At 36.6% G+C, this 21241-nt stretch overlaps 1 protein-coding gene across 1 annotated transcript in view; it reads left to right on the top strand.

Annotated features, from left to right (window-relative positions):
* The window catches only part of LOC309623497 (uncharacterized protein), a gene marked incomplete at its 5' end in the record, with an annotated part of 114962 nt that overhangs the window by 32169 nt on the left and 61552 nt on the right, over positions 1 to 21241 (top strand). The window contains one exon of the mRNA XM_082380443.1: positions 4853 to 21158. The remainder of the gene's footprint in view (positions 1 to 4852; positions 21159 to 21241) is intronic.

Below are 21241 nucleotides of genomic sequence, written 5' to 3'. Positions count from 1 at the left end.
GGGTGTTGAATTTTGTCAAAAGCATTTTCTGCATCTATTGAGATGATCATATGGTTTTTATTCTTCAAGTTGTTAATATGGTGTATCACATTGATTGATTTGCGTATATTGAAGAATCCTTGCATCCCTCGGATAAATCCCACTTGATTGTGGTGTATGATCCTTTTAATGTGTTGTTGGATTTTGTTTGCTAGTGTTTTGTTGAGGATTTTTGCATCTATATTCATCAATGATATTGGTCTGTAATTTTCTTTTTGTGTAGTATCTTTTTCTGGTTTTGGTATCAGGGTGATGGTGGCCTCACAGAATGAGTTTGGGAGTGTTCCTTCCTCTGCAATTTTTTGGAAGAGTTTGAGAAGGATGGGTGTTAGCTCTTCTCTAAATGTTTGATAGAATACACCTGTGAAGCCATCTGGTCCTGGACTTTTGTTTGTTGGAAGATTTTTAATCACAGTTTCAATTTCATTACTTGTGATTGGTCTGTTCATATTTTCTATTTCTTCCTGGTTCAGTCTTGGAAGGTTATACCTTTCTAAGAATTTGTCCATTTCTTCCAGGTTGTCCATTTTATTGGCCTAGAGTTGCTTGTAGTAGTCTCTTAAGATGCTTTGTATTTCTGTGGTGTCTGTTGTAACTTCTCCTTTTTCATTTCTAAGTTTATTGATTTGAGTCCTCTCCCTCTTTTTCTTGATGAGTCTGGCTAAGGGTTTATCAGTTTTGTTTATCTTCTCAAAGAACCGGCTTTTAGTTTTATTGATCTTTGCTATTGTTTTCTTTGGTTCTATTTCATTTATTTCTGCTCTGATCTTTATGATATCTTTCCTTCTGCTAACTTTGGGTTTTGTTTGTTCTTCTTTCTCGAGTTCATTTAGGTGTAAGGTTAGATTGTTTATTTGAGATTTTTCTTGTTTCTTGAGGTAGGCTTATATAGCTATAAACTTCCCTCTTAGAACTGCTTTTACTGCATCCCATAGGTTTTGGATCGTCGTGTTTTCATTGTCATTTGTCTCTAGGTATTTTTTGATTTCCTCTTTGATTTCTTCAGTGATCTCTTGGTTATTTAGTAACATATTGTTTAGCCTCCATGTGTTTGTGTTTTTTACGTTTTTTTCCCTGTAATTCATTTCTAATCTCATAGTGTTGTGGTCAGAAGAGATGCTTGATATGATTTCAGTTTTCTTAAATTTACTGAGGCTTGATTTGTGACCCAAGATGTGATCTATCCTGGAGAATGTTCCATGTGCACTTGAGAAGAAAGTGTAATCTTCAGTTTTTGGATGGAATGTCCTATAAATAGCAATTAAATCTATCTGGTCTATTGTGTCATTTAAAGCTTGTGTTTCCTTATTAATTTTAATTTGGATGATCTGTCCTTTGGTGTAAGTGAGGTGTTAAAGTCCCCCACTATTATTGTGTTACTGTCGATTTCCTCTTTTATAGCTGTTAGCAGTTGCCTTATGTATTGTGGTGCTCCTACGTTGGGTGCATATATATTTATAATTGTTATATCTTCTTCTTGGATTGATCCCTTGATCATTATGTAGTGTCCTTCCTTGTCTCTTGTAGCATTCTTTATTTTAAAGTCTATTTTATCTGATATGAGTATAGCTACTCCAGCTTTCTTTTGATTTCCATTTGCATGGAATATCTTTTTCCATCCCCTCACTTTCAGTCTGTATGTATCCCTAGGTCTGAATTGGGTCTCTTGTAGACAGCATATATATTGGTCTTGATTTTGTATCCATTCAGCAAGCTGGCGTCTTTTGGTTGGAGCATTTAATCCATTCATGTTTAAGGTAATTATCGATATGTATGTTCCTATGACCATTTTCTTAATTGTTCTGGGTTTGTTTTTGTAGGTCCTTTTCTTCTCTTGTGTTTCCCACTTAGAGAAGTTCCTTTAGCATTTGTTGTAGAGCTGGTTTGGTGGTGCTGAATTCTCTTAGCTTTTGCTTGTCTGTAAAGATTTTGATTTCTCCATTGAATCTGAATGAGATCCTTGTGGGGTAGAGTAATCTTGGTTGTAGGTTCTTCCCTTTCATCACTTTAAGTATATCATGCCACTCCCTTCTGGCTTGTAGAGTTTCTGCTGAGAAATCAGCTGTTAACCTTATGGGAGTTCCCTTGTATGTTATTTGTCGTTTTTCCCTTGCTGCTTTCGATAATTTTTCTTTGTCTTTAATTTTTGCCAATTTTCTTACTATGTGTCTCAGCGTGTTTCTCCTTGGGTTTATCCTGTATGGGACTCTCTGTGCTTCGTGGACTTGGGTGGCTATTTCATTTCCCATGTTAGGGGAGTTTTCGACTATAATCTCTTCAAATATTTTCTCGGGTCCTTTCTCTCTCTCTTCTCCTTTTGGAACCCCTATAATGCGAATGTTGTTGTGTTTAATGTTGTCCCAGAGGTCTCTTAGGCTGTCTTCACTTCTTTTCATTCTTTTTTCTTTATTCTGTTCTGCAGCAGTGAATTCCACCATTTTGACTTCCCGGTCACTTATGTGTTCTTCTGCCTCAGTTATTCTGCTATTGATTCCTTCTAGTTTAGTTTTTTTTTTTCAGTTATTGTATCGTTCATCTCTGTTTGTTTGTTCTTTAATTCTTCTAGGTCTTTGTTAAACCTTTGCATCTTCTCGATCTTTGCCTCCATTGTTTTTCTGAGGTCCTGGATCATCTTCACTATCATTATTCTGAATTCTTTTTCTGGAAGGTTGCCTATCTCCACTTCATTTAGTTGTTTTTCTGGGGTTTTTTCTTGTTCCTTCATCTGATACATAGCCCCCTGCCTTTTCATCTTGTCTATCTTTCTGTGAATGTGGTTTTTGTTCCACAGGCTGCAGGATTGTAGTTCTTCTTGCTTCTGCTGCTTGCCCTCTGAGAAGTGGTGCTTTGTTCTTCTCATATCAGGAGGCACGTGATGTTGATTTGTCCCATTATTGTTGATGTAAACTTTTAATCACTTGGTTAAGTTGGTGTCTTCCAGATTTGTCCACTGCTGGTCTTGGGGTTTGTCCTGGGGAGGCAGAGGATGGCTGTTGCTCTCTCTGGGGTCATAAAAGCTGGTGGCAGAAATATCAGGGAGTGTTCACCTACTTGAACTCTTGTTGGAGGCAGACATCTTGCTTGGGTCATTAGCCTATCTTTTTTTTGATGTAGGTTTTCATAGCTATAAATTTCCATCTAAGCACTGCTTTACCTGAACTCAATAAGTTTTGGTATATTGTGTTTTTCATTTCATTCATCTAAAATTAGTTCAGAAAGTCAACATCACTAATCACCAGGGAAATGCAAATCAAAACCACAATGAGATATCACCTCATACCTGTCAGAATGGCTGTAATGAAAAAGTCTACAAATAACTAATGTTGGAGAGGATGTAGAGAAAAGGGAGCCCTTGTACACTGTTGGTGGGAATGTAAATTGGTGCAGCCACTGTGGAAAACAGAATGGAGATTCCTCAAAAATCTAAAATTACAACTACCAAGTGATCCAGCAATTCTATTCCTGGGCATATGTCTGGAGAAAACAAATACTAATTTGAAGATGCATGCACTCCAATATTGTCTTTTCATTTTGTTAATGGTTTCCCTTCACTGTGCAAAGGCTTTTAAGTTTAATTAGGTCCTATTTGTTTATTTTTACTTTTGTTTTCCTTGCCTGAGGAGATAAATCCAAAAAAATATTGGTAAGACTTATGTCAACACGTGTACTGCACCCTCAGTGTTCATAGCAGCACTATTTACAACAGCCAAGACATGGAAGCAACGTAAGTACCCATCAATAGATGAATGGATAAATAAGATGTGGTGCGTGCTCGCAAACGCGCACGCACACACACACACACACACACACAAAATGGAATATTATTCACCCATAAAAAAAGAAAAAATTATGCCATTTGCAGCAATGTGGATGGACCTAGAGAATATTATGATTAGTGAAATAAGTCAGAGAAAGACTTATTGTTCACTTATTATGTGGAATCTAAAAATTATACAAATGAATGTATATGGAAACAGAAATAGACTTGCAGATAAAGAAAACAAACTTGTGGTTACCAAAGGGGAGAGGGAGTCGGGGAAGGACAAATTAGGGGTTTAGGATTAATAGATACAAACTACTATGTATAAAATAGATAAGCAACAAGGATATATTCCATAGCAAAGGGAGTTACAGCCATTATTTTGTAATAATTTATGATGGAGTACAATCTGCCAAGATAATGAATCACTATGCTGTACACTCGAAAATAATATAATATTGTAAATCAAGTATACTTCAATTTTTTAAGTCACTATACTAACAACAACAACAACAACAATGGCAGCAGCAACAACAACAAAACCTGGGGAGAGGGTGGAATCTGATTTCCAGAATTCCCACATAATATTATATTTTAAATATAAATTTTCAACAAAATTTTGAGAATTCCTTTGGAATGTGGCACTGGTAATTTTATTTTTAAAAGGTGATTATTAAGTCAGGCCCGTGTTAAGGACCATTGTACTATACCATATTGTCTCAAAGGCCCTATCATTCATTTGTTTTAATTTTTAGATTCCACATATAAGTGAAAACATACAATATTTGTCTTTCTCTGACTTATTTCACTAAGCATAATACCCTCCACATCCATCCATGCTGTTGGAAATGGCATAATTTCATTCTTTTTTACTGCTGAGTAATATTCCATTGTATTATATATACCACATCTTCTTTAACCATTCATCTTTTGATGGACAGCTAGGTTACTTCCATATCTTGGCTACTGTAAATAATGCTACTAGGAACACTGGGCTGCAGTACACTCTTTGACATAAGTCTTAGCAATATTTTTTGGATTTAATCTTCTCAGGCAAGGAAAACAAAAGTAAAAATAAACAAATGGGACCTAATTAAACTTAAAAGCCTTTGCAGAGATAAGGAAACCATCAACAAAGGAAAAATACAACCTACTGAATGGGAGAAGATATCTCCAAATGATATGTCTGATAAGGGGTTAACATACAAAATAATTCAGATCATCTCATCCATATGTAATGACATTCTTCATTAATGACATCCTCATTCAAGATAAAGTCACTGCAGTGGTGGTACAGAAGTCAAGCAGGAGGTGAACCTCCGAATCTTCTCCAAAACCTTCCCAAGGGCTGTTTTCATTCAGTTTTAAATTAGAATATGGCAGTGCCCACATTAAACAATCTGGTGGTTTAATGTGCTGGTTCTTCTTTCTGTTATTCCTAAATTTGGTCACTCCCACACCTTTTAGGTGTACTTTTTTACTACTTTTACGTCACCTTCTTTGCTTTCCCATGGCCTACACCAGTGTAACCAAGATACCTGCCTCAGTAATTCTCAGTAAGAATAATGAAAATGGCCCTATTTTCTCCAAAAGAACTGCTTTGGATTGGAATCAGAGGTTCACAAAACCATGGAAACTCAGAATTACAGAACCATGGAATCTTGGAACTGAAGGCACAAGGGAGCTCAAGACAGTATAATTTCTTAACTTGAAGTTAAAAGGACTTTTTTTTTTGTCTGATGATGGAGAATATTTTAGCTTATATATACCCTTATTTTAGAAATGTGTACATTTCACCATTTCACATAACAATAAACATGCCTATATTTCTTCATTGCTTATATTTACTGAATGTTATACTGTAGTGAGTTTTCCCTTTTTATGCCTGGTAACCTCTCTCCCTTTCAATGAACTCTATTTTGTCCAGTGTAAGAAGAGCTATATAACAGCCTTCTTTTGATTAGTATATGAATGATATATTTTTTTCTTTCCATTACTTTCAGTATTTCTGTATCTTCTATTTAAAATGTATGTCTTTGAAGCAGACCCCTTAGCTTAGCCCCTCAGGGTGTGCCCTGGACATGATGTTGAAGGAAGAGAGGAACTTCAGGTGAGGAGACTAAAGTGGGAGAAGATTTGAAAGTGTTGACTAGCAATGGGGAAGAGATACAGAAGTTAGGATGAGTCTGTATTTGTGAAAGAGATGAGAAATAAGAAATACAGCGCTTTGGGGAGAAGTGGTTCAAGAGCTGCAGAGAAGGAAATCCACATGGAAGGGAAACTTGGGAAGCAAATGGTTCTCTTTTTTACAACGGGAGAAATTAACATTAATGGGGCAGGTGAATAGAGGGAAATACAATAACTAAGTGAATAATGGAAGATATATCAACAAAAGTAAAAGATGGCAAGATAAGGTTTTGGAGGAAGGTGAAGTATCTGGCTAGTCAGAGCAGAAGATGGATGGTTTGGCAGGGCTAGAGTGATCTAAGTCTAAATCCCACAGTGAAAGAATTTGTACTGTAGCCCTGTGTGTTTCCTTAGGACCCCAGACAGATTCCCAACCCTGTGCCCAAGATCTACGGCTGGGAGAGAAATGTACAGTAGCATTTGTGTAGGAGGTGGATACAAAGGCTAAGAAAAACCAGGTCCTGGCTGTTACATGTGGGCTCAAGATGAAGGTGAAGAGGCAGCCAGAGTGAGCTGTGCAGTCTGAGCACCACAAGGCCTGTCATAGGCTGCTTGGTACTAACACCTCCAAATCTGTCCCTTAAATCATATTTCTCCAAAAATGAAGAACCTTTCAAAACTAGCCTTCTCACAGCAGTGCTTCGTTATCCTTTCCTTGTCAAGAATGTTTAGAAAATGATAGACGATTAGACTAAGAGGGAATAGCATTTGCACTTGGGAACAGAAAACATGGGTTCATGGTAGCCTCTGCAGTTATGAGCTTTCTGGATCTTATTTCTTGCACTATACAATGGGGACCATAATGCCAACTCCATACCCTGTTGTAAATATCAAATAAGAAAATGAATGTAAATGTCCAAAGTGGTACATTTATATACTATGAGCAGTTATAATTGTTCGTTTAAAATTCTGGATAATACAGATTTTAAAAAATTTATAACCCTGTATATTCAACCTATCAGGAGCCTCAGAATTGGGATATACTATCCCTTGAATGAGAAATATTCTTGTTTTTCCTCTTTCAGTAACTAAATCTTAGGCCCAATGTTGGAACTTCTAGAAAGGCATTGCTGAAGAGCCTTCAGCCTTCTCTTTATTCTGGATTATTCTGGTTTCCCTTTCTCAACCTAATATCCACTCTTTTCACGGAAGATCCTGTTATTCAAATCTTTTTTGGACTAGGAAAAGCAGTTGAGGTTTTCTGACAAGGTAACATTTTTCTCCTACAAATACTTTTGCCCAAACCCATATTCTGGGTGGGCTGGGGAGAGGAGAAGGTACAATGAGATGATACTTCTAAAAACATACCTTTTCACACACTCTTTTTATCTCCCCTTGGTGCCTTACTGCATGTCTCTTGAAGGCCCAGTTGGTTTGCTCTTGTGATATGGGCTGAATTGTGTACCCCCCCCAAATTCATATGTTGAAGTCCTAACTAATGTGACTTTGGAGGTAGGGTCTTTAAAAAGGTTGCTAAGGTTAAATGAGGTCACTAGGTGGGCTCTAATTCAATATGTCCTTATAGTGAGAGGAAATTAGGAGCAGAGACATACAGAGGAAAGACCGTGTGAAGACAAAGGGAAAAGATGGCCATTTGCAAGCCAAGGAGAGAGGCCTTAGCAGATATCAATCCTGCTGACACCTTGATCTCATACTTCTAGCCTCTAAAATTGCTAGAAAATAAATTCCTGTTGTTTAATCCACCTAGTCTGTGGTACTTTGTTATGGCAGCCCTAGTAAACAAATACATCCACTGTGACTGGGCCTTGCCCCAGGGATCTTTAGTTGGATATTACTTACTGGGTATTGCTGCCTGTGCTCCTAAGCCTCCTGCCCTCTTAGTCCTATCAAAGTCTTACAATCTCAGGCACTGAGAATTCACTCTTCAAAGAGTCAAAACTTAACATTTTCAGAGAAACATTAACTTTCTCTCCCCTCATTTCCTTGATTTGGAACTGACTCTGACCAGGTGTCCTGGATCTTTCCTTGATTTGGAACTGACTCTGACCAGGTGTCCTGGATCCCAACACTGTATTCTCCACTATGAGATGTAACTCTCTGCCTCCAGCCTCTCATTCTCTTATTTCAATTTGCTTCCTCTTCCAGGATGTGATCACTCTTCTTTTTGCTTTTGTTTTTGTTTTTGTTTCCTTCTGTCAATGTTTCCTGCCCATGGTCATTGCTTATTTTTAGCCAGGCTGGTCTCCCGTCTTCTCAATATGAACGGCCTCGTTTCTTCCTAGATCTGTGAGTATTTCACCTTATTCCATCAACCAACTTTCAGTAGCCTGGGAGTGAAGAAGTAGAAGTGGGGCTATTATGTTTTGCCTTTTTTTTTGGATGTTCATTGTGTGTTGGGGTTATAAGACAGGTTTTATTTTCTCTTTATACTATCAATATTTTGTATATTATTTTTAAAACTTAACACTAAAAAAAGAAAGCCATAGAAAATTCAAACTTAGCTAAGAGTAGAAAAAATAATTAAGACCATCGTTTTTCAAGCAAACAGTTCTGAAACATTAGTCACCCCAATTCCTTGTCTCTCCCCACATCTTTCCATATGATTGCCAAGTCTAATCCTATTCTTCTTTTTAATACACTTCAAATGCCTTATTTCAGTCCCTCATTATGTCATGCCAACCTATTACAAAATTCTCACCTTGTGTTAGCCTTTCTTTCTACCATCTCACCACTACCTGGTTGATTTTATGCATATCGTCAGAATGATCCTTCAAAAACAGAGACCAGACCATTCACAGCCCTATTTAAAAACTTAATTAGCTTCTAATTATCTTCTTAAGTCCATAGTTCCCACTCTGTATTCAATCTGCAATCTCCATTAACTTATTTACCATCCTGATTGCATTCCTTATTTTCAAAGGACTTAACTCGCTGTTCCCACCAAATAACCTACAGTTTCCTCCCCTCTATTTTCATATCGTATTTTTTTGTCTGAATATCTGGTGAACATATCCACCTAATGAAATATTCTGTATTCTTTACTGCAGTTTAAACACCTCATACTTCATGGTACCTTCTCCAAACTTTGCAATTAGGTATGAGCTGACATTCTGCATCTCAGTAGCCCTTAATTTGAAGGTCCTATTATAATATGCTATTTTGAGTTTCCTTCTCTCTCTCTTTTCCTCAACTCCAGTAAACAAGATAACACTGGAAGGCAGAGTCATTTCATAATATCAATGTATTCAGTAAAGCACTCATGACAACATTTTGCATTTTACAAATGTTTGTGTGAGATTGAGTCTCGAAGATAGTATGGAGTATAGCAACTAGGTGAAGCTTTTTTTCAGTTATTCAGTCAATAAAATCTTAATAAGTGCCTCCTGTGTACTAGATACTATGAGGGAGGAGGGTACACATTAAAGATGAATAGTAGATATTTGTAAAGATTTTGATTAGTAGATATTTGTAGGCAATTGTTGGTATAGGGATAATTCATAAGTGAACCAAAGGTGCTTACAGTGTACTGGGAGAGAAAGTTATGTGCACATATACCAAGTGGGAGGGAAGAGGAAAGATGGAGATGGAAAATTGTGATGAAATGTGTATTGCTTAAGGATGGTATAAAATGTCATAAAGGTTCCTAGGTTGGTATTTGTCATGATATTGTGAGGGAGCCCCTCTAAAGGGCAGATATACTGAGGATCGGGGTATGTGTAATATATATTTACAAGATCATATTTAGATGCTTTAAGATATTTACCAACAAAAAATGAATCCATTACAATAGTTATGACATGCTACTTACCAGTGACTCAGCTGTGACATCACTGCCATTGTCCTTTACATCCCAACCTACAGAATGTTTTACTTTGCTTTGTGCTCCTGGGATACCACTGACTACTCCCTTACTACTGTCCCCCTCCCCAGATGATCACAGCATCACCATATGCAGCCCACGATCACAATCTACTCCTCAAAAATCACAATGTCATGGTTTTACAAAGAACAATCATCTAAGAATCCAACCAAAACCCATCTTTTGTTTGCATGGTAACAAAGGTTAGCCTGACAGAGGATAGTCTCCTATTGTGGGAGATAAAGAGATTTAGCTCAGATTCCATCAAGACCAAAAGGATTCAGGTTCTGAACACCCCACAGCTATTATCTAGAACTGGATATTGCAGAGAAAGGAAAACAACTTTTCACTAACATTCAACTTGGAACATAGAAGCAAAAAACCCTATATATTTAAGTCTCTTGTTGATACATTGGGTTTCTGCCTGGTTTAGGGCAGAAATTCTGAGATCAGAAAACTTCATCTTCTTACTTTACCTGAAACCTAGGTTTTCCAAGAGGAGACATCTTTTCTGTGGCTTCCCATTTAAAATGGATACTATAATGCACTGTAGTGACCTAAATGGGAAGGAAATCCAAAAAAGAAGGGATATATGTATATGTATAGCTGATTCATTTTGCTGTACAGTAGAAACTAACACAACATTGTAAAGCAACTATGCTCCAATAAAAATTAATTAAAAAATAAAATAAAATGGGTACTAAGATTATGCCATTTTCCACATACTGAAAAGTGTGGAGGAAGTGTCTGCATTCTTTCTTCCTTCAACTCTTTCCAGAATATTTGTTTTCCAGCTTCACACAAAAACTTTCTTCCTGCACCAGCTTATGAAACCCAGCTCTGTATCCTATATTCTACTTTGTCAGCCACCTGCAAATCTCCCAATTATGTCCCCACATTACATGGTGACTTTGTCAACCAGCCTGGTAGGCCCATATCACCCAAAGTAAACCAAACGCAAATGTTAGAAAGAAGAATAGTTTAACACTTAAAACCTAAGCTTTATAATCAGACAGACAGACTTGTCATCAAATCCCAGCTCATCTATTTTCTATCTTTATGACTTTGGGTAAATTATGTTATGTCTCTGAATTTCAGTGTCTTCATTTGTAAAATGGGGATAATATTAATTTTATGGGCATTATGAAGACTTAATTAAATAATAAATGTTAATCACTTTGCATAGTGCCTGGCATCAGATCCAGCATTCAATAGTATTTGATATTATTAATAATACTAGCATTACTAGTATCAGTGTTGTTGAAAGTGTATCTGAATCCTTATCTTTCCTCTCAGTGATCTTTGTTTCAATTCACCTTCAGCTACCCACTGTGTGGCCGCCCTCCAAATATTATCTTTTACCCTACTGCTCCGTATCTGTCATCTTAAATTCTGGCATCACATTTCTTGAGCACATCTTCCTAACTTTCCACCTGTCACAATAACCTACTCTCATGATACTTCCTCTTCAATTTAAGTTCTAAGACATCATTTCTACCTTATCCAGCAGATGGCCTAATTTGTTTCTTCAAGAAGAAAATAGAAGTGTTCAGGAATGGAATTCATCAACTTTGCAGCTTCTAACATGCAAAATTGTCTTTAAACCAATCATTTTATTTTGCTCTCCTGTCTCAAAATTATCCAAAGGTAATCATTATATCTCTTCCCATACTGTTGTGGACTTAGTTTTATATACAGATCCACTTCTCTCCTGCATCATCAGCCCCCAGTAGGACATTTTCATTGATCTTATTTAAAAAATTTCATCTCTCTTATTTGTTAAAACAAGCCACCTTTTTGAACCCCCCTCTCCCTTAACTATTTTCATATTATTTATCTCCTCCTTAGAGCCAAACTTCTTTAAAAGGTGGTCTAGAACTCCTTTCTACAACTTTACTTTCTGTTGACTAGTCATTTTGATACATCATATTCCCATACTCCGTTTCATGGCAGTTTCACATGTCTCTCTTTCTGTGTCACATATGAGATTCTGTTTTCCAAATGTGATAGACACTAACCTTAAATTAGTGCCACCCTGAGAAGAATCTTTTAGTGTGGTTGCTTGTTCATTCCCTTATCAGTCTATTCCATCTCACCACTGTTTTGTTTTCCTTTTTCCTCTCTGGCCAGTTCCTCTCAGCTCCCCCATAAATTATTCTTCCTTCCTTCATCTGTCCCAGAAAGGTTAGCATTTTCTAGGCTCTGGCTTTCAGTCCTCTTCTCTCTGCCAAGGGCAGCCACAGTCCAAGATCAGAGAGTGGAGAGTGAAGCCAATATGTTCACTCCTTCAGTCCCTCCCCTACTTCCCACATCCCTCCTGGTCTTAGGAAGTAGTAGCTCTCCACTGTTGCTATCCTCAGGATGCTTCACCCCAGGATGTATCTCTTGGATCAGCTGTGTCAGTCAGCTTCAGCTAAGTTTTGCTCCAGGTAAACACCTCCCCCAAATCTTAGTGACTTTCAACAAACAGTTTATCTCTTACTCCTTTTACATACCTAGAGTGCGTCAGCTGCAGGATTCAGGCTGATGAATTATCTGGGACATTGCTAGTCTTGGAAGGAGGAAAAAAAGAGAAGGTGGCAAAACAGATGATGATTCTTAAAGCTCTTCTTCAAAGGAGCACATCGCTCACATCCATTGGCTGAAATAAGACATATATTCAGGTCTGAAATGTATGGTGCAAAAAGTCTAATTATCCCTCAGTGAGGGGCCTCTTGTGGCAGACAGACTCGAAGATAGTCCCCACTTATACCAACATCTTGATAGTCATCCCTTGTGCAATTCCCTTGAGTGTCACAGGACCTGTGACTTGTCTCTAACATATAGACTATGGGGTGTCACTTCTGTTATTATGTAACAAAGGTGAAAATCTCTTACTAGTAGATGTTCTTCCTTGCTGATTTTGATGAAGTACTCTGCTCATATTGAGAGCTGCACTGTGGTGAGAGTGCCACATGACAGGGAACTGAAGGTGGCTCCAGCTAGCAGCCAACAAGGAAAAAAATCAGTGAGAAAATGAATTCTGCCAATAACCTGGGTAAGCTTGGAAGTACATCCTTTTCTAATCGAACGTTCAACGAGACCCCAGCCTTGGCCGACAACTTCATTACAATCTGTGAGAGACACTGAAACAAAGGACCCAGTTAAACTGTTCCTGGACTCCTGATCCACAAAATCTATGAAATAACAAGCCTGTACTTTTTTTAAAAAACCATGAGTTTGTGGTAATTTTTTATGCAGCAATAGTCATAATATAGCCATGTTCAAAGGTTCTGATAGGAAAGGATAGAGAATATTTTTGACAAGCGATTCAGTTTGCCTAGTCCACTTTTATGGCCACAAATATTTACCTCCTTTAACTTAGCATGCAAAATATCCTCACCCCCTCCCAAAAGGAGGCAACCAGGATTTCATCATAGTTTCTATGTAAGTTTCAGATGTACCTTCTCTTAGTTCAGAGACCTGTGAACTAAAAATCACAAGCAATATGCCCCCCACATCCAGCATTCAATGAAAGAACAGAGACAGAATAACCACAATGAACATTCCGCATTTGGAAAGAGAAAGAATGGGTAGCTGTGGCAGTCTCTTACATTGATGGCCACTAATGAACAGCTCCTTTAGGTATGTCCCTCACTTAGTCCCCTCCTCTTGAATTTAAGCTGGCCTTGTGACTTGTTTAAATAGCAGAATGCTGCAGAAGTAAGTTTGGACTAATTCCTGTCCTAAGCCTTAAAAAGTACTGACAGCTTTCAATTTTGTACTGCTAGGATCCAGCCACTATAGAGAAGATGTCTGATTATCTTGAAACTACAAGACTTTTAAGGAAGCCTAAGTGAGCCACCTGGAGAGAACACAAGGAGGAGAACAAAAGTGCTCCAAATGACATCCTCACGTGAGATTCCAGCCTACAGCAAAGACCAACGGCCACCGTCTTGGACATTCCAAATCTGTTGAACCTCCAGTGAGCCATTTTGGATATTTCAAACCAGCTGAGCCTTCAGATGACTGCAGCCTCAGTTCACGTCATATAGAGAAAAAATATTCAGCTGAGCCCAACTAACCCACAGGCTCATGAGCAGCAATAAATGGTGGTTGCTGATTGAAGCCAGTGAACAAGGCAGGTAGCACAGGCCCTGAGCAACTGGCCTAGTGGTTGTGTCTGTATGTGCACAGGGGTACTAAGGTGGGAGGCCCCAAGGCATGAGCAGAAGCAACAGTGGTGGCAACAGTGAGCACAGCCCAGGAGAGAAGAACAGTGGGCACAGGTTTCGCATGGGATAGCACAGGGACCTGGGTGGTAGGCTGGCTTGCTTCCAGACCTTGTCCCTACAATGTCTGCAATTATTAACTCTTTGTGCTGAGCACTGGGACAGGTACTGCAGATGCCCAGGCTGTAAACTTTGTCAGTAAATTATTACAAAATAACATCATACACACGGACATTGCAATAAAGCATATCAGGAAGTTATTAGAATTTTTCAAAGAGTTCATAATCTCTGGTTTTGAAAATTGCTGGGTCATTGCAAAGCAAATACCCATAGGCTTAAAAATAGAAATTAAATTTAAAGATCACCCACCTTAACAGAAAAAACACTAGTTTTAAATGAAGCTTTGCGTGAACCAATTATTCACAAGATACCTTGAAAGTTCATTTTTCCTTGTAATTCATTAAATTACCATTGCATAACCTTTAAAAATAAATTCAGACAGGAAACTCACTTGAATAAGGAGTTAAATCTTTCCAGAAAAAGTGTTATGTCAAACTCATCAACTTGACATGAACTATAATTTATACTTCAAAATAATTTATCAGAAATATGTTCCAGGGTTGTCACAGCCTTTAAAATACTCCTCACAGCTCCAGTAACAGTTGCATCTGCAGAAAGATTCCTCTCAAAATTAAAAATTATCAAAAATTAGTTACAACCTTACATTTGCCCAGAACAACTCATATTGCTTCCAGTTATATCAGTATGAAAATAAAGTTTCTAAAGGTATAAATTGTGATGACATAATAAATAAATTTGCAGAAAGGCAAGCCAAAAAAAATCGGTGATCAATCAAGGTGTCACAATAATATAGTATTTTATTAATTATTTTATATAAATTATGACACCTAAATAGTACTTTTTGCAATTTAACAATTTATGTTCTTATATATCACTATTATCTCTATTATATTTTGTAAGTAATAAAATATTTTAAAGGTAAAATCTTTATATTTTAGTATCTTCAGTAGTCTTTTCTTTTTGATTTTTGAACAAGGGTTCCCATATTTCCATTTTACAATGGAACCTAAGATTATACAATATATTACACACCCTCCTATTTTCTCAATTGTTTTTATTGTGTAATAAAAGTTTTCATTTGTTGGGCATATATAGTTTGCTTTAGTATTCCTTCAGTCAGTTTATATGTTGATGCATTTTATTAAATTGCATACCTTTAAAAAAATCCTAAAATTTAACATTATGCCCAGAGTGCACTGCAGTTGTGTATCAGCTGTACTAGAAGAAACACTAACAGTGATTTATATTATTTGAAGGAAAAGTAACAGGAATCCCACTACCCCGGTTTTGATCCCAGTACTCTAAGCCACTCTCTCATTGCTGTTCCTGGAATTGTCCCCAAAACTTAGAACAGTTCTGTCACAGAGACAGCTGCTGAATTACTTGAATAAAAATTTCTTTGATCATGTGCAAGGGAAAAAGAAGATTTAGGTAGTGGCAGCTCTTCAGTGTATTAAGTGTTACTTATATATTCTGTAGGGGCAGAGAACATGACCTAGGATTGCCTCTAGCTGAAAAGGTGGTTGTTGGACAAAAGATTGGCTTGGGTGCATAGAGATAACATTGTAAGAGTCAGCGAGCATCAGCTGAGATTGGCAGAAATGAGGTGGACTCTATGCTAAGACAGCAGCAACCATGTAAAGACTAAATCACACAGTAATTATGATCGGTTAATTTACGTGTATGATGACTTCTTTGTGTTCCTGGTACCTGCCCCCTTTATTGGCCAGAAAGCTCTGTGAATCAGACCTGCTGCTGCTGGCCTGGGTATGATGGCTGTTGTGATACTGGCAGCCACATTCCAGGGAGTGAGGTCATGAGAAGATTTGTTTGGCATCTGATTCAAGTGACAGAGTCTGTAGAGAAAAGTCCAGATAAGTTCTTACGTCATTGCCATAATTAAGATACTGGCCTGAATATTTTGAAAAACAAACATCAAAGCTCTCAAAAATTATAGTAACCATGTGGCTTGAGGCTAATGCCTGGCAAGAAAAATTTAAATAACAATATAAGTGACCTGCTTGACAACTCTTTCTTCTACATTTGAGTTAATTTTTTGGATATGTTTTGCTTCGTCTTATTTTAAAAGTATTTATATGGGATAAAAATTTTAAATGCATTCCTCTAAAGTGCTTATTAACTCACTGTAATCATGTATACTATATACAGATATAGACGATTCATCCCAGTTGAATTATTCACTTTGTCCCAAATATTCTTTTTTATGCTGAATCCCCTCAGATTTTGGACTCAAAATCTGAATGGTCTCACATGACATTTGGCACATAAGTTAGATCTCCATGGAAAACTAAGCCAAGTGTTATGGGCTCCATGATAAAATATCTAGTTCATAAATAAGAACCAAATTAATCATAATATGGAGTAAGTTTTGTTTTCTAGTTATTGTGAAATTGAGATTATCATTTAGACATATAATTCTCAAAGTTTAGTGTTCATTATAATTACTAGGTTCGCTCTAGTCCAACTGAATTTTTGGAGTTGTATAAACATGAATTCAAAATCCACAAATGTTTTCTAAGCTCTAGCTAATGGAAAACAAGCTTGAAATATGGTAATGTGGAGATGTTTTCTGGAAATATCAAGTGATAACTCTTTCTAGTTATAGTGGATCCAACAACTACCAAGAGTTTGGACTCTTATCATTCCCAGGTTCATTTAGAACACCACACAGACACTGAGAATAGTATGCACATATACTCTGCAGATTTTATTGAGTGTTGAGTAAATAGGATTTCTTGAAATGAGCGTGAGAGAAACAAGGTTCACAATTGCTCGATGATTTTTGGCCCAATCTAACTGGAGTGATGAAATTGCTATTCATTGAGTCTAGGATAATTGGTGAAACAGGTTTTGGAGGGAAAATAATAGTTTCATATATAATGTTCATCTTTTTATCAATATGTAAGAGCTTCTTAATGGTAGGAAAATATAGCTTTCACTTGATAGGAGTTGTAATTTTTTATTGTTTTATGGGTTATTTTTTAACATAGCTAATTATAGATATTGTTGAATTAAAAAATTTTGATCATTGATTGTATCTTTTTGTGGATTCATTTTTCATGCTTTTAAATTCCTTTCTTACACACAGATTTTTAAAACCTTTTCTCTTAATTTCCTTTAGTATATTTTAATTTAATCTTACTTAAATCTTTGATCTATTTGAAACTATTCTAGAGTAAAATGTACAATATGAGTGAAAAAAAAATTTTCCCCTTAGGGCTTTGCCACTCCATCTTTTCAGGACTGATACTAAGGACCAACTTTGTAATATATAAAATTTTTGTGCATGATTGAGCTTTTTGTTTTGTTCTTTTGAGAAGATAGTGTATATAATCCAAGTTTGAAAATTTGGATATCAAGGGCCATTGGGACATCTGTCTGTCTCTGAATACTTCCTCTAATTTGTCTCCATTGTTCATAATTTTCTACCTCATTGAAGTCTGATGTACTGCATATATTGAAGCATGCTTGAATTTCATCAGTTGCAAACTGATCGATAGTATCATTTCTATTTCTAATTTACTGTAAATTAGATCATTCCATCTTTCACGCTTGCTGCCTTGTTCCCTGATTGCATTGCATGCCCTTTTGGTCCTCAATGTGGATCAGAGATGGAGAGCTGGGAAACGTATAAAAAGAAGCTTTAGACTGTGAAGAATTATGAGCCCAGAGGATAGTTAAGAAAGGTGAGGGCCAGAAACATTCTCATTGGAGCCAAACATCCATTTCATGCATTCTCAGAAACATGTCATTGTCTTTGACCAGGTGACCTAAGAGAAGCCAAGTTCCACAAGGCACAGTAAGGTGTCTGGGGAGTGCATCTGTGAGTGATCTGACATATGCTGATTCAAACCCCTGCTACTCTCAGTACTGCAATTCATGCAGATCCCTGCAAAAGGAAAAGAATTAACAACAGCTCTGTAACTCTCTCCTCCATGTAAACTTACAAATAGGAGGATAGCCAAAGAAGGTCTCATGTGAGAATATTTTTACCAGAATTTTTACATTGTTTATTGTAAACAAATCTGGAATTTATTGATTATGGAGCACAGCTTAGAGAACAGAAGTTAGTCTTGTAGATCCCCTCTCTGCATGACTGATGGAATATAAAAACTAAGAAGCTCTAAACTTAAATAGCTCCCTGGAGCTGACTTTTACAGCACATGTCCAAAACACACAGTGAACACTCATCTCTAACTCTGAAGCCAGAATACATCCCAGTACAAAAATCTATTTTTTGGAGGTGCATATGATAGTTTGGACCCTTCCAGAGATAGATGTTATGCTTGCTTTTTTGCTTGTATCCTTAACTAATCATTAGTAAAATTTGCTGTTAAGTAAGGTACCTAATTTCTCTGAATCTGCTTTGACAATTTGACTTCTGTTGTGGTATAATAACTTTTGATTAGAACTGTGCCATTCAACCAGCTTTTAGGGTGCTTCTGAAATTACTATAAATTGTTAGACTCAGCTTCTCATTATTATCTTCTTTTCTTCCATATTTTCAATTATCTCCGTTCTTAAAAATTACTTGTTCTTGCCTTTTCCTGCTATATATGATTCCTTAGGATAATTATTTATTTTGATGGAAATTTTTCATTGTTTTTACCTAAGTTATACAGGAGATGGACCATCCTTTGATTTGGTTCATCATATTCAAAATACTGAAACTAGAATCAAACCACTTTTTGATTTCTTAATTGAGCTGCTTGTTCCCTTCTCATTTCACAGGAATAGGAAGTTCCTCACATGTTCTCATCAAGAACGTGATGCCAGAGTGGTCCGTCTGGTATGTAAAGATGCAGGATGGTACCCAGAGCCTGAAGCAAGCTGGAGAGACCTCCAGAGACATAGTTTAAAACCACACTCTGAAAATAACAGAGCAAATGGAAAAGGCCTGTTCTCCATTGAGTTTTCAGTCCTGGTAACTGAACTCAAAAAGATTGTGCCCTGTTCCAACCTCAACTCCAGGCTCAACCAGAAAAAGGAAACAAATATTTCTGATTCAGGTTAGTTTGTCTATAATTATATCTCATTGCCTGGAGAAGTGTTTTAAGACTGAGTGCACACTGTTGAGTTTCTAATTGAAAGGGAAATGATACTGAGTTCCTGTACTGTACTTTTTAGGCAGCTTTCCCTAATCTATATTACTTCCTTCTTTCTGCTAGCTTTGGGTTTAGGTTGTTCTTCTTTTTCTAGTTCTTTAAGAGAAAAAGTTAGGTTGTTGAATTAAAATCTTTCTTCTTGTTAAATGTAAGTATTTACAGTTATAAATTATCCTTTTAGCAATGCTTTTACTGTTTCTCATAAGTTTCAGCGCATTGTGTTTTGTTTTCATCTGTCTCAATATATTTCCTAATTTCCCTTGTAATTTCTTCTTTGACCCATTGGTTGTTTAAAAGTATGTTGTTTAATTTCCAGATATTTTCAGTTTTTCATCTGATATTAATTTTTAGTTTCATGCCATTGTGATTTGAAGGATACATTGCATAATTCCAATCTTTTAAAATTTATTAACAATTGCTTTGTGGTCTAACATATGGGGTCTATCCTGAAGAATGTTCCATGTGCACTTGAAAAAAAATGTATATTCTGTTGTTGAGAGGATTATAGGTGTCTGTTGTGTCCATTTGTCTATAGTGTTGTTCAAGTACTCTATTTCCATACTGATGTTCTGTCTGGTTGTCTTATACATTATTGAAAGTGAATTATTGAAGTCTCCTACTATTATTTTAGATCTGTCTACTTCTCTCTCTAATTCTAATAATGTTTGCTACATACAGTTTGGAGGTATGTTATTTGGTGCATATATGTTTATAGTTGTTATATGTTCTTGGTGAATTGATCCTTTTATCAATATGTAATGTCCTTTTTTGTCTCTTGTAACAGTTTTTTCTTTTTTCTTTTTGGCTGCGCCACACAGCTTACAGGATCTTAGTTCCCCAACCAAGGATTGAACCCGTGGCCTCAGCAGAGAAAGCATGGAGTCCTAACCACTGGACTGCCAGGGAATTCCCTCATGTAACAGTTTTTGACTTAAAAGTCTGTTTTGTCTAATATTAGTATAGCCACCCCTACTCTCCTTTAGTTACTGTTTACATGAAATACCTTTTCCCATAGGTATTCGTGTTTTTTCTTACCCCGTGCAAAATGGAAAAATGATGACAGACAATAGATTTTTATTATAAAATATACCATACTTGCAAAACTGTATATACAATATACAGTTAATATGGTTAAAAATTTAGTATCCCTCTGAATATAAGATGTCATCAAGTATAATACATATTGTATTTTATGTACCACTAAAAAAAGAAAAAAATATACCAATTAAACTGACACAATTATTTTTTTGTCACTTTGAATTTTTTATACTTATTAAAAATTTTTTCAGACTTTGGTTTTAACATTTATCACCCTTGTGAATACATAAAAAGTAAAATGTATTTAAAAAACTGACTAAGGTGTATTCATGATAATGACAGCTATATCTTAAGACCATCCAGATTTCAGAAATGTGAAAATATTAGAAAATAAATACCTGTGTACCCACCACCTTGTTTATGAAATAGAACAATTGCCAACACTATTGAAGCTGTTGTATATACTTCCCTAATAACATCTCCCTCCTTTATACCCTATAGATACTTGCTTTCTTCTAATTTTGCCAAATATATACTCTAAATAATTTATTGCTAGGTATTATTATTAACTGTTTTGTACATTGAACTAAAGCACATGTGTTCTGTGACTTACTGTTTTTACCCTACCATAGGTGAGATTCATTCATGCCTCTGTGTCTAACTGCCACTGTTGTATAGTATCCAACAGTATATGTAGTCCATAATTTATCAGTCCCCAAGTTGATGGACATTTGGGGCTATTTCCAATGTTTTGCCCTTATATTTTGTTGCATTTTACAGTTGTCTCCTGGTACACATGTGTTAGAGTTTCTCTTGGGTATATACCCAGAAGTGAAATTGCGAAGTCAAGTCAAGATGGTAGCCTGACAAATACTGCTGTTCCCCTCCTCCCTCCCGTGAGTATCCTGAGGAAACATGAGTCTTGTTCTTGATTGATCTACAGACCAGACTTAGTATCTATGTTCAGGGGCCTTCAAAG

Source organism: Balaenoptera borealis, assembly GCF_965194805.1.
Source record: "Balaenoptera borealis genome assembly, chromosome: 2".
Taxonomy (NCBI): Eukaryota; Metazoa; Chordata; class Mammalia; order Artiodactyla; family Balaenopteridae; genus Balaenoptera; species Balaenoptera borealis.
The sequence above is the reverse complement of the archived record's forward strand: the minus strand, read 5'-3'. Positions and strand labels throughout refer to the sequence as shown.